Below are 13340 nucleotides of genomic sequence, written 5' to 3'. Positions count from 1 at the left end.
AAGTGGCAAAGACCATATGAAAGTACCAGTAGAGGTATCCTGAAATACCATGCAAGAACAAAGCTCCCTCAGATATATAAATGTGGAGATGTGGAGCCTGCAGTCAGAGCTGATCTATACCCGCGCTCTCTTACAGGAAGGAGCAGCAGTGTGAAGGAGCTCAACATGACTAGTCAATGCTTGCTGGATTGAGCCTTGGTACTACTTCTCACCACTACTGCATTCTCTCTGGACTGTCACTTTCAAAGGTGCAAGGGCAACTGGGAGTGCCCTCATTGCCAAATAAGAAATGTTACAGCAGCTATTCAACACTTTCAGCCTGAATGTCTGCCTATCTTTTTGGAATGAAAGCAGCTTGGAGAGACTCCTAAGCAGATTTTATCAGCAAATAGAGAAGACAGAGGTGTGTTTGGAGCAGGAAACCAGGAAGGAGGGCCATTCACTCTTGCAAAGGGGGAATATCATACTTAGACTAAAAAATTATTTTCAAGGGATTCATGACTACTTATAACACCAAAATTATAGCAACTGTGCATGGGAGGTCATCCATGTTGAAATCCAAAGGTGTGTTTTATTTATTGAACAGCTCACAAAAGACTCCAGTACCAAGAAACAGTTTATTTACATAAATAACTAATTTGGAGTTGGTTACTAGTATCACTTTAAGATGTCTCCGGAAATCTGATATTTTTAAGCAACTTTTAATTCGGTTTCTGTGACTTAATATTTTCAATTTTCTGGATTAATAAAATTATTTGAATCACAAATACTAATTTATCAAAAGATTTATCATATTAAATAGTATTAAAACATTAATATATTAGAGGATTTTATATTTATATATAAAATATTTTTAAAATTAAATATATTCTTTTATTTGGTTTTATAATCAACTTTATATACTTTTTTATTATTATACTTTAAGTTCTAGGGTACATATGCATAACGTGCAAGTTTGTTACATATGTATACTTATGCCATGTTGGTGTGCTGCACCCATCAACTCGCCAGCACCCATCAACTCGTCATTTACATCAGGTATAACTCCCAATGCAATCCCCCCCTCCCCCCTCCCCATAATAGGCCTCGGTGTGTGATGTTCCCCTTCCCGAGTCCAAGTGATCTCATTGTTCAGTTCCCACCTATGAGTGAGAACATGCGGTGTTTGGTTTTCTGTTCTTGCAATAGTTTGCTGAGAATGATGGTTTCCAGCTGCATCCATGTCCCTACAAAGGGCACAAACTCATCCTTTTTTATGGCTGCATAGTACTCCATGGTGTATATGTGCCACATTTTCTTAATCCAGTCTTTCACTGATGGACATTTGGGTTGATTCCAGGTCTTTGCTATTGTGAATAGTGCCACAGTGAACATATGTGTGCATGTGTCTTTATAGCAGCATGATTTATAATCCTTTGGGTATATACCCAGTAATGGGATAGCTGGGTCATTGGTATTTCTAGTTCTAGATCCTTGAGGAATCGCCACACTGTTTTCCACAATGGTTGAACTGGTTTACAGTCCCACCAATAGTGTAAAAGTGTTCCTATTTCTCCACATCCTCTCCAGCACCTGTTGTTTCCTGACTTTTTAATGATTGCCATTCTAACTGGTGTGAGATGGTATCTCATTGTGGTTTTGATTTGCATGTCTCTGATGGCGAGTGATGATGAGCATTTTTTCATGTGTCTGTTGGCTGTATAAATGTCTTCGTTTGGAAGTGTCTGTTCATATCCTTTGCCCACTTTTTAATGGGGTTGTTTGTTCTTTTCTTGTAAATTTGTTTGAGTTCTTCGTAGGTTCTGGATATTAGTCATTTGTCAGATGAGTAGATTGCAAAAATTTTCTCCCATTCTGTGGGTTGCCTTTTCACTCTGATGGTAGTTTCTTTTGCTGTGCAGAAGCTCTTTAGTTTAATGAGATCCCATTCGTCAATTTTGGCTTTTGTTGCAGTTGCTTTTGGTGTTTTAGACATGAAGTCCTTGCCCATGCCTACATCCTGAATGGTATTACCTAGGTTTTCTTCTACGGATTTTATGGCTTTAGGTCTAACATTTAAGTCTCTAATCCATCTTGAATTAATTTTCATATAAGGAGTAAGGAAAGGATCCAGTTTCAGCTTTCTACTTATGGCTAGCCAATTTTCCCATCACCATTTATTAAATAGGGAATCCTTTCCCCATTTCTTGTTTCTCTCAGGTTTGTCAAAGATCAGATGGCTGTAGATGTGTGGTATTATTTCTGAGGACTCTGTTCTGTTCCATTGGTCTATATCTCTGTTTTGGTACCAGTACCATGCTGTTTTGATTACAGTAGCCTTGTAGTATAGTATAGTTTGAAGTCAGGGAGCGTGATGCCTCCAACTTTGTTCTTTTGACTTAGGATTGTCTTGGCAATGCGGGCTCTTTTTTGGTTCCATATGAACTTTAAAGTTTTTTAATTTCATGGGTACATGTACAGGATGTGCATGTTTGTTACACAGGTAAACATGCGCCATGGTGGTTTGCTGCACAGATCACTCCATCACCTGGGTATTAAGCCCAGCATCCACTGGCTATTCTTCCTGGTGCTCTCCCTCCTTCTCTCTACCCTCCACAGCCCCCAGTGTGTGTTATTCTCCCCAATGTGTCCATGAGTTCTCATCATTCAGCTCCCACTTATAAGTGAAAACATGCAGTATTTGGTTTTCTGTCCCTATGTTAGTTTGCTAAGGATAATGGCCTCCAGCTCCATCCATGTCCCTGCAAAGGACATGATCTCATTCCTTTTTATGACTGCATAGTATTCCATGGTGTATATGTACCACATTTTCGTTATCCAGTCTATCACTGATGGGCATTTAGGTTGATTCCATGTCTTTGCTATTGTGAATAGTGCTGCAATGAACATATGCATGCATTTATCTTTAAATAGACTGTATAATCAATATCTTTTAAGCTCAGTATTCTTATAACTTTGTTCAAAGAATAATCTTCAGACTGCTTCATTTGATACAGAAAATATTAAACTATTTTTAGGATTATCACTGTCCAGAAGGAAAGGCTATCTTTTTTTTTTTTTTTAATGAGATGGAGTTTCGCTCTTGTTCCCCAACTGGAGTGCAATGGCATGATCTCGGCTCACTGCAACCTCTGCCTCCCAGGTTCAAGCGATTCTCCTGCCTCAGCCTCCCAAGTAGCTGGGATTACAGGCACGTGCCACCACGCCCAGCTATTTTTTTTGTATTTTTAGTAGAAACGGGGTTTCACCATGTTAGCCAGGCTGGTCTCAAACTCCTGACCTCAGGTAATCTGCCCACCTCAGCCTCCCAAAATGCTGGGATTACAGGCATGAGCCACTGTGCCCTGCTTGGAAAGGCTATCTTTTAAATGCAGACAGATGATAGGACTATCAGCCTAATAAAGAAGATTGTGACTATGATTAAAAACTTGGCAGTTTCTGTTCTCAATAAATCCTAAACTTGAGCTAGGGAAGCGGGAACAAGTCTTCCACCTGGAACCATCCCAATCCTCAGCATGCCCATTTGAAATTCTGGATGTTTTATGTGGTTTCCTAGAAGAATGAGAATAAAGAAAGGCATGGGATAAAGGTGATGGCAGATATGGAAAACAGAGGGAAAAGGAGTGTCTTAGTTCGGACTGCTATAACAAATTATCATAAATGGGGTAGCTTATAAACAACAGAAATTTCTCACAGTTCTGAAGGGCTGGAAAGTCCAAGAGGAAGGTGCGAGCAGATTCCGCATCTGGTGAAGGCTGGCTTTCTGACTCATAGACAGCTGTCTTTTCACTACCTCCTCATGTGGTGAAAAGAGCAAACAAATTCCCTTTGGTCTTTTTCATAAGGGCACTAATCCCATTCATGAAGGCTCCACCCTCATGACTTAATCACCTCCCAAGAGGCCCCACCTCCCAATGTGTCTGGAATTGGTGGGTTCTTGGTCTCACTGACTTTAAGAATGAAGCTGCAGACCCTCGTGATGAGTGTTACAGTTCTTAAAGATGGGGTGTCCGGAGTTTGTTCCTTCAGACGTTCAGATGTGTCTGGAGCTTCTTCCTTCTGATGGGTTCGTGGTCTCGCTGTCAGGAGTGAAGCTGCAGATCTTTGCAGTGAGTGTTACAGCTCTTAAAGGCAGCAGGTCTGGAGCTGTTCATTGTTCCCGGTTGGTTCGTGGTCTCACTGGCTTCAGGAGTGAAGCTGCAGACCTTCGCTGTGACTGTTACAGCTCATAAAAGCAGCGTGGACCCAAAGAGTGAGCAGCAGCAAGATTTATTGCAAAGAGCGAAAGAACCAAGCTTCCACACTGTGGAAGGGGACCTGAATGGGTTGCCACTGCTGGCTCAGGCAGCCTGCTTTTATTCCCTTATCTGGCTCCACCCACATCCTGCTGATTGGTCCATTTTACAGAGAGCTGATTGGTCCAATTTGACAGAGTATTGATTGGTACCTTTACAATCCTTGAGCCAGACACAGAGTCACAGAGTGCTAATCCTCCAAGTCTCCACTAGGTTAGCTACATACGGAGTACCAATTGGTGTATTCACAACCCTGAGCTAGACACAGAGTGCTGATTGGTGTATTTACAAACCCTGAGCTAGACACAGAGTGCTGATTCATGCATTTACAATCCTTGAGCTAGACACAGAGTCACAGAGTGCTGCTCCTCCAAGTCTCCACTAGGTTAGCTAGATACAGAGTACCGATTAGTGTATTCACAAACCATGAGCTAGACACAGAGTGCTGATTGGTATATTTACAATCCTCCAGCTAGACATAAAAGTTCTCCAAGTCCCCATCCAGTTCAGGAGCCCAGCTGGCTTCACCCAGTGGATCCTGCACCAGGGCTGCAGGCAAAGCTGCCCACCCGTCCTGAGCCGCGCCTGGCCTGCACTCTTCAGCCCTTGGGCTGTCAATGGGACCCGGCCCCACGGAGCAGGGGACGGCACCCATCGGGGAGGCTCTGGTCCCGCGGGAGCCCACCGCAGGGGGAGGAGCTCAGATTTGGCGGGCTGCAGGTCCCGAGCCCTGCCCCGCCAGGAGGCAGCCAAACCCAGTGAGAATGTGCGTGCAGTGCCGGAAGACCGGCACTGCTGGGGGACCCGGCGCAGCTGCTGGCCAGGGTGCTAAGCCCGTCACTGCCCTGGGCCCGTGGTGCCGGCCAGCCGCTCCCTGTGCGGGGCCAGCCAAGCCCGCGCCCGCCGGAACTCACACTGGCCCGCGAGCGCAGCGCGCTCAGCCCTGGTTCCCGCCCGGGCCTCTCCCCCTACACCTCCCGGCAAGCAGAAGGAGGGGCCTCTGGCCTCAGCCAGCCCAGAGAGGGGATCCCACGGTGCCGCGGCATGCTGAAGGCACCCTCAAGTGCCGCCAGAGTGGATGCTGAGGCCGAGGAGACGCGGAGAGTGAGGGCTGCTAGCACTTTGACACCTACCACTAATACTATCACTTTAGGGGTTAAGATTTTAAGATACGAATTTTGGGAGGACACATTCAGACCCCAGCAGGGAGAAAGATGAGGCAGAAATTATCAAGATGCACTCCTAAAAGCCTTCTCTCTCACACTAAGTAGAGACACCCTAGAAGAGGCCCCTCCCTGTTCTCAGACTTCCTGTTATCTCCTCCCCACTTCAATCCCCCACCTAAGTCCACTAACAATCATAAATTATCAACATGGTTTACTTAGTATTGTCTTCAAGTCTCTGTGAAGCTTGGGACTACATTCTCAGTATCAATTTACTCTGTGTTTTTGTTTTTATTTTCATGTTTCTAGGTGGAATTGACAACTAACTTCAGTTTTAAAAACAGTGAAAAGATTCTCTTCCCTGGTGAGTGACTGAATGAGGAATAAAATGATTGCTTAGCTAACAAGATACCTTCCTTTGCACAAGAAACCAATTATTTACAAATAGTTCATAAATAACAATTGTCAAATTGTAAACTAATTATTTACAGTTTACAATTGGGCATGTACATTTCTCTGGGTGAGGTTGAAATTAAATGTACTAATTAACATCATTATTTTTTAAACTCTACAATAACTCCTTTTAGAAAGAAATATTTCTAAAATGTTGCTACTTATTTTCTATGTTATGTTTCATTAAATCTTAGTCACATGTATTTCCTTAAAGAAGGGAACTCCTTTAATCAGCAGTTGAAACAAGGTCATTGTGCCGATTGTTAAGCCATTTTCCTTGTCTAAGATACTGTCCCACTTCATTCAAGAGCAGCTCTAACCAACAGGACTTTCTGCAATAATGGAAAGGTTCTCTTTGCTGTCCAATATAGTAGACATTAGGCCTGTGGCTTTTAAGCACTAGAAGTACAGCTAGTGTGACTGAGAAATTGATTTTGAAGTTTTATTTAATTTTATTAATTTAAATTTAAGTAGCACATGGACTGGTGGCTATCACACTGGACAGCCCAGTTCTGGATTCCCAAGGATTCTTGGGTGAAAAGGAGGACATAGGAGAAGGCAACTTCTTGAATCTGTCTTGGTTCCTTCTTGATGTAAAACACAATGTCCATAATATAGCATGTCTCAAATTACTTAGTCTAGAATGGCACTCAAGCAATCCCTGATCACTTTATATAACTATAACCCTCTACACCCCATCACTGTTTATCCTGTGTGCCTGCTTTATTTCCATCTGATAAAAAAATAAATTCTAATTATTTGTTTACTGCCTATCTTCTCCCAATTGAACATAAGCTCCATGAAGACAGGCATTTTTGTCTACTTTGTTCAGTTATGCATATGTACACACACACATACATACGTCATACCAGACCCCTATTAACATCAGTAGGGATGGGAGTAGGTTCATGATGCCAAAGAAGAAACCCAGAGCCAGAAAACAAGACATAGGGGTTTGGGGGTTGGTTTTTGTGTGTTTGTTTGTCTATTTGTTTTTCTGTTCCCAGAGACATAGGGTTTTATTAGCAGGAAACTTACATACAGGGATGACCCAGTAGTGGCAGGCTGGCCAGAGAAAAACACGCAGTTTATATAGCATTTTCACTTAGCACTCTCCCCGTAACAGCCTCTACCTGGCAATCTTCATTTAACCCAAAACAAATGGCCTCGTTGCCCTGTATTGCCCATGTTCCACAGGACAGGCCAGGGATTTAGATGCTCCTCATAGACAAGGAATGAATTTTCAGATTAGCCATTCCTGGATTCCTTAGCTCAGAACTCCAAACACATATTCAGGTGCATCTGCCATACAGGGCATTCTCAGGGTGTGCTTAAGTTATCACTATCAGGTGCATCTACCATACAGCATACACATAACAAATGGATGGCCATGCCCAGCGAGCCTACATCCCTGTTGTATGACTATTGATCCAGCTGCCTTAGTAAAGGATAGTCTGTATCATCAGCAAATTATGACAGGATGATTGAGTGGATCTATCATGTTTTTAGGGCCTCTGGGCCTCAGGAAAGGATTCTTTAATTTGGACTTTGGGAAATAAAGAATTAATAGAACCAAAAATCCCCACTACAGTTGCTCTCTGAGGCTTACTAAACAGCTACTATAGACACATTACATGGACATGTACAGTCTACTATAGAGCAATTTATATTCTGCATCAAACATCTATGGCTTAATTTAATCATCAATTAATTCCTTCTCCCTGAGGTAAAGGGGTCCCAAGAGGGCTATGCATTAGAACCCACTGTGGAGTTTCCAAAATGTCTAGATCTCCAGAATTTCCAGAGGTGAGGTCCAGATATGCAGAGTTCTGTGAAGCCAGAAATGAAAACCCCTTCCCTAAATGAAAAAAATTCTTCTCAAATGGCAATTGTGGGTCCCGTACTTGGTGTCCTTTTTTTTACAACCACGAACTATTTCCCCATCATCTGAGGTATTCTCTGACCTCCATTGCCTCTGTGCCCAAATACCATGACATGAATTTTCTGGACTTGAGCAATGGCATCCCACTTACCCTGTGCCGGATTGGCTTCTCCTCATAGTTCCTTATGTGTGATGCCTTCCACACCTATGCTCGGGCAAGTGTTTCTCTTTGCCACCTGCCTTTCTGTGATAGTTCTGGAGTTTTTTCTTCACATCAGTGGTTGTATTAGCCCATTTTCATATTGCTATAAATAGCTACCTGAGGCTGGGCGGTTATGAAGAAAAGAAGTTTAATTGACTCACAGTTCCACAGGCTTAACAGGAAGCATGACTGGGAGGCCTCAGGAAACTTGGAATCATGGCATAAGGTGAAGCGGAAGCAAGGACCTTCTTCACATGGTGGCAGGAGAGAAAGAGAGAGAAAGGAGAAGTTACACACTTGTAAAATATCAGGTCTCACGAGAGCTCACTCACTATGATGAGAAGAGCAAGGGGGAGATCAACCCCCATGATCCAATCACCAACTACCAGGCCCCTTCTCCAATTCCACATGAGATGTGGGCAGGGACACAAATTCAAACCATATCAGCGGTTCAAAAATTTAAGTGTGTAAGAACTACCTGGGGAGTTTGTTGCACAAGTTTCCTGGAGCCTATGCCCAGAGATTCTGGGTTACCAAAATGGGAGAGAACCCATGACTTTGCCTTTTTTTTTTTTTTTTTTTTTTTTTTTGAGATAGACTCTTGCTCTGTCATCAGGGCTAGAGTGCAGTGGCATGATCTTGGCTCACTGCAACCTTTGCCTCCTGGGTTCAAGTGATTCTCCTGCCACAGCCTCCCGAATAGCTAGGATTACAGGCGCATGCTACTGTGCCTGGCTATTTATGTATTTTTAGTAGAGAAGGGTTTCACCATCTTGGCCAAGCTGGTCTTGAACTCCTGACCTCAGGTGATCTGCCAACCTCGGACCCCCAAAGTGCTGAGATTATAGGTATGAGCCACCGCTCCCAGCCCTGACTTTGCATTTCTAACAAGCTCACAGGTGTTAAAGGAAACCAAATATGGCCTGAGAAGGACTTGTATATTTGGCTTCTTGTAACTTAGGAGTAAGTTAATTTAACCATCAATTATTTCTCCCTAAGGCAAAGGGGTCTCACTATGGCTATGCATTAGAACCCACTGTAGAGCTTCCAAAAGATCTAGATCTCCAGAATTTCCAGGGGTGAGGCCTAGTCATGCAGAGTTCTGTGAAGCCAGAAATGAAAACGCCTGCCCTAAACGAAAAACTTTTTCAATGCATCTATAACAATAACTGAGTCCTGGCCAATCCCAGTGGCCATACTTCAATCACTCATAGACTGCTGAGTGTTCAAACTGTGTTCAAATAAGGCAAACACCACCCTGTAACCAATCCACCTGTTTCTGTACCTCACTGCCAGTTTCTGTATGTCAATTCCTTTTTTTTTTGTCTGTAAGTCTTCTTCCACCACATGGCTGCACTGGAGTCTCTGCGAATCTGCTGTGATTCTGGGGGCTGCCCGACTCACAAATAGTTCATTGCTCAATTAAACTCCTTTAAATTTAATTCAGCTGAAGTTTTTCTTTTATCACAGGTGAAACCCACACTTTGTGAACTTCTGTTCTTAGGCGGTGCTCAGCCCAATTTGATGTGGATACAAATCACCTGGGGATCTTGTTAACGTACAGGTTCTGATTCAGTACATCTGGAATGGGGCTTGAAATTCTGTATATTGAATTAAGGCTCAGGTAATGTTTGATACTGCTGGTCTGGAGAACACCTTTTGAGTATCCAGGATTCCAGGGGTTTCACCCATGGTCACTTGGCAGCATGGTGAATAGAACTGGTCACATTTTCTTTCTGCTCTGTCAATGTTGGGGGTTGAATTCTGTCCCCAAAAAAGATATGTTAAAGTCCTAACCCCGGGTACCTTATTTAGAAAAAAGGTATTTGCAAATATAATCAAGTTAAAATGAAGTCATGCTGGATTAGGGTATACCTTAGTCTAATGACTGAGGTTCTTATAAGAAAAGGGAAATCTGGATGCAGACACACAGAGGAGAATGCCATGTGAAGCCACAGGCAGAAATTGGAATGAAGCATGTATAAATGAAGTGACACCAAGGGCTGCCATGAGCCATTAGAAGCTAGGCAGAAGCAAGGAAGATCACCTGATAAAGTCTTCAGAGAGACTGTGGCTCTGCCAACACCTTGCTTTGGGACTTCTGGCCTCTGGAACTGGAAGACAAAGAAGTTCTGTTGTTTTAAGCCACCCAGCTCCCTAGAAAACAAATATAGTCACACAGCTTAGCGACCACATACTGACCCAACCCACCTCAGGACCAGCAGTGAGCTTGCATGGATCACGACATTCTCCCACAGTCCCATAGTCTTCCATATTCCCACAGTCAGGTTTTCTTTTTTTAATTTGCTGATCTTTCTCACTGCACTGCAAAAGAAGACACATCTTCTTGACCTTGTTTTGAATGAAGAGAAAAAGAGCATTTCTAAGAAAAGCCCACCTACTGGGAGATGGTACTCCTGGCAGGAATCAATTTTTTTAATGTGCGATCTTTTAGTGTTTCCACATTTCAAATGTTTTCTTTGCTAGAGGCCTTCAGAAACATCTCATAGAGTTTTCAAAATCTTCAAAAGCTTTTGTTTCTCAGTAAGTTTAATAAAAAATATATGCCATATATAATTTATAATATTTAAGAATTAGGCTGTAATAAAACACAGTAGTAAAAGTGACAATAACTTGATTTTTTAAAATGTTTCAGAAAGTATTTTCAAATTTTACCTATGGTAACTGAGGATACATACCCTAGAAATTAATTTTCACAAAAATATAAATGCATCCATAGCAATAATCAGAAATTCATAGTTAAATATTGCATAGCAAAGAATGCACAGTATTTCAGAAGTTTTTCCCGTATAACTAAGAGAGCTAATCAAAATCCAGGAGCATGTGCTTAAATATATTAGGTGAGTGCAAAAGTAATTGCGGTTTCTGCATTGTTGGAATTTGCCATTTGATATAGGAATACATTCTTAAATAAATGTGGTTATGTTATACATCATTTTAATGGGCATTTCTCACTCTAGTGTTTTTGCTAATGATTTACTACTCATTGTTTATTTTATGTTTATTTTAGATTACGAAAATGATGTTGGACAAAAATCAAGTTCAAGCAATTTTCTTATTCAAGTACAAAATGGGTCGTAAAGCAGTGGTGTTTGCAACATCGATAATGCATTTGACCCAGGAACTGCTAATGAATGTAGTGCAGTGGTGGTTCAAGAAGTTTTGCAAAAGGGAGGAGAACCTTGAAGGTGAGGAGCGTAGTGGCCAGTCATGGGAAGCTGACGACAAATTGAGAGCACTCATTGAAGCTGATCCTCTTACAACTACACAAGAAGTTGCCGAAGAACTCAATGTCAGCCATTCTACAGTCATTCACCATCTGAAGCAAACCGGAAAGGTCACAGGGTTCAATAAGTGGGTGCCTCATGAGCTGACCAAAAATTTTTAAAAATCATCATTTTGAAGTGTCATCTTCTTATTCTATGCAACAACAATGAACCATTTCTCAACTGGATTGTAACATGCAATGAAAAGTGGGTTGTATATGACAACTAGCAACAGCCAGATCAGTGGCTGACCCAGAAGAAGCTTCAAAGCACTTCCCAAAGCCAAACTTGCACCAAAAAAAGTCGCTGTTTGGTGGTCTGCTGCCCATCTGATCCACTACAGCTTTCTGAATCCCAGTGAAACCATTACATCTGAGAAGTATGCTCAGCAAATCAGTGAGATGCACCAAAAACTGCAGTGCCTGCAGCTGGCACGGGTCAACAGAAAGGGCCCAATTCTTCACAACAACACGTGAACACATGTCCCACAACCAACGCTTCAAAAGTTGAGTGAATTGGACTAAGAAGTTTTGCGTCATCCGCCATATTCACCTGACTTCTTGCCAACCGACTACCATTTCTTCGAGCATCTCAACAACTTTTTGTAGGCAAAACGCTTCCACAAGCAACAGGATGCAGAAAATGCTTTCCAAGAGTTTGCCAAATCCTGAAGCATGGATTTTTAAGCTACATGAATAAACTTATTTTTCACTGGCAAAAATGTGTTGATTGTAATGGTTCCTATTTTGATTAATAAAGATGTGTTTGAGCCTAGCTGTAACAATTTAAAATTCATGGTCCAACTGCGATTACTTTTGTACCAACCTAATACTTAAGTTCCTTAGTTTTGAATCCAGTGTTTGATAACTACAACAAGGAGAGGCAGTGTGAGAAGTAATGAGTACATGACTTGGGTCAGAAAATCTGGCTTGCAGTATGCACCAGGTATGGACAGCTATATATTATGTGACTAGACAGTCAATCCCTGTGAGGCTCCAGTTTTCTTAAGTCTGAAACTAGACTAATAATATTTACCTTTCCTACTCATTAGGAAGATCAAGTGAGATACAGCATATAAAAGTACTTGGGAAAATGTTAAATAAAATGTGAAATCTACTACCAAAATACATTTTAATTAAATCTCCTACCAAAAAGTACATTTAAAGATAATTCAAGAAACTTATCGCATTATTTGCCACTTAAATATTTTAAACCATAACAAAGCCTAATCTACTGCGACATATTTATTTAAGTAGCAAGTTACTGGTTTATTAAGAAGGACAATTTTGTTCTACTGTAACTACTATGAGGATGAGGTGATACCTGTTTTATTAAGAAAAAGTTAACATGTCAATTTCTATTGATTAGCAGCAAAAATATTTTGGCACCAAAGTGAGTGTGCCATCCTTGCAGATTACATAGTTTAATAAATAATGTATTAAATTTTAGCTACAATGAGCCAAGCACCATGCTACCACCACACACACACACACACACACACACACACACACACACACACAGACACACAGAGTGATGCGTGATTTGGGGTGTCAACTTGACTTAATCAAGGGATACCCGGATAGCTGGTAAAGGATTATTTACTCTCAATCATTGCATTAATCACCCTCAATGCTTCAGTGAGCACTTCTGTTGAAAAGGGAACCAGGTGGTTCGGCATTTGATTAGAATGCTTGGGCTGCCCCAGGTGTGTCTGTGAGGGTGTTTTTCAGAGGAGACTGGTATGTGAGTCTGTAGACAGTGGGAAAGATCTGCCCTCAATGTAGACAGGCACCATCCAATCAGCTGGGTCCCCAGATGGAACAAAAAGGTGGAGGAAGGGCAAATTCTTGTTCTCTCTTCCAGAGCTGGGACACCTTTTTTCTCCTGCTGTTGGAAATTGGAACTCCAGGTTCTCCAGCTTTTGGACTCTGGGAGTCACACCAGCAGTCTCCCAGCCCCGCAGCTCTCTGGCCTCGGATTGAGAGTTGCATCATTGACTTGCCTGGCTCAGAGGTTCAGGCTTGGAAGAACCACACCCTTGGCTTCCCTGGTTCTCCA

General features: G+C 42.1%; 1 long non-coding RNA gene across 1 annotated transcript in view; it reads right to left on the bottom strand.

Annotated features, from left to right (window-relative positions):
• Positions 1-10114, bottom strand: part of LOC115893980 — a 48884-nt gene extending 38770 nt beyond the window's left edge. The window contains exons 1-2 of the long non-coding RNA XR_004054031.1: positions 10043-10114; positions 8157-8243 (exon numbers count right to left, since the gene is read on the bottom strand). This is a non-coding gene — a long non-coding RNA (uncharacterized LOC115893980). The remainder of the gene's footprint in view (positions 1-8156; positions 8244-10042) is intronic.
• Between the last annotated feature and the right edge of the window lie 3226 nt (positions 10115-13340).

The sequence above is a fragment of the Rhinopithecus roxellana genome, chromosome 16, assembly GCF_007565055.1.
Source record: "Rhinopithecus roxellana isolate Shanxi Qingling chromosome 16, ASM756505v1, whole genome shotgun sequence".
Classification (NCBI taxonomy): domain Eukaryota; kingdom Metazoa; phylum Chordata; class Mammalia; order Primates; family Cercopithecidae; genus Rhinopithecus; species Rhinopithecus roxellana.
The sequence above is the reverse complement of the archived record's forward strand: the minus strand, read 5'-3'. Positions and strand labels throughout refer to the sequence as shown.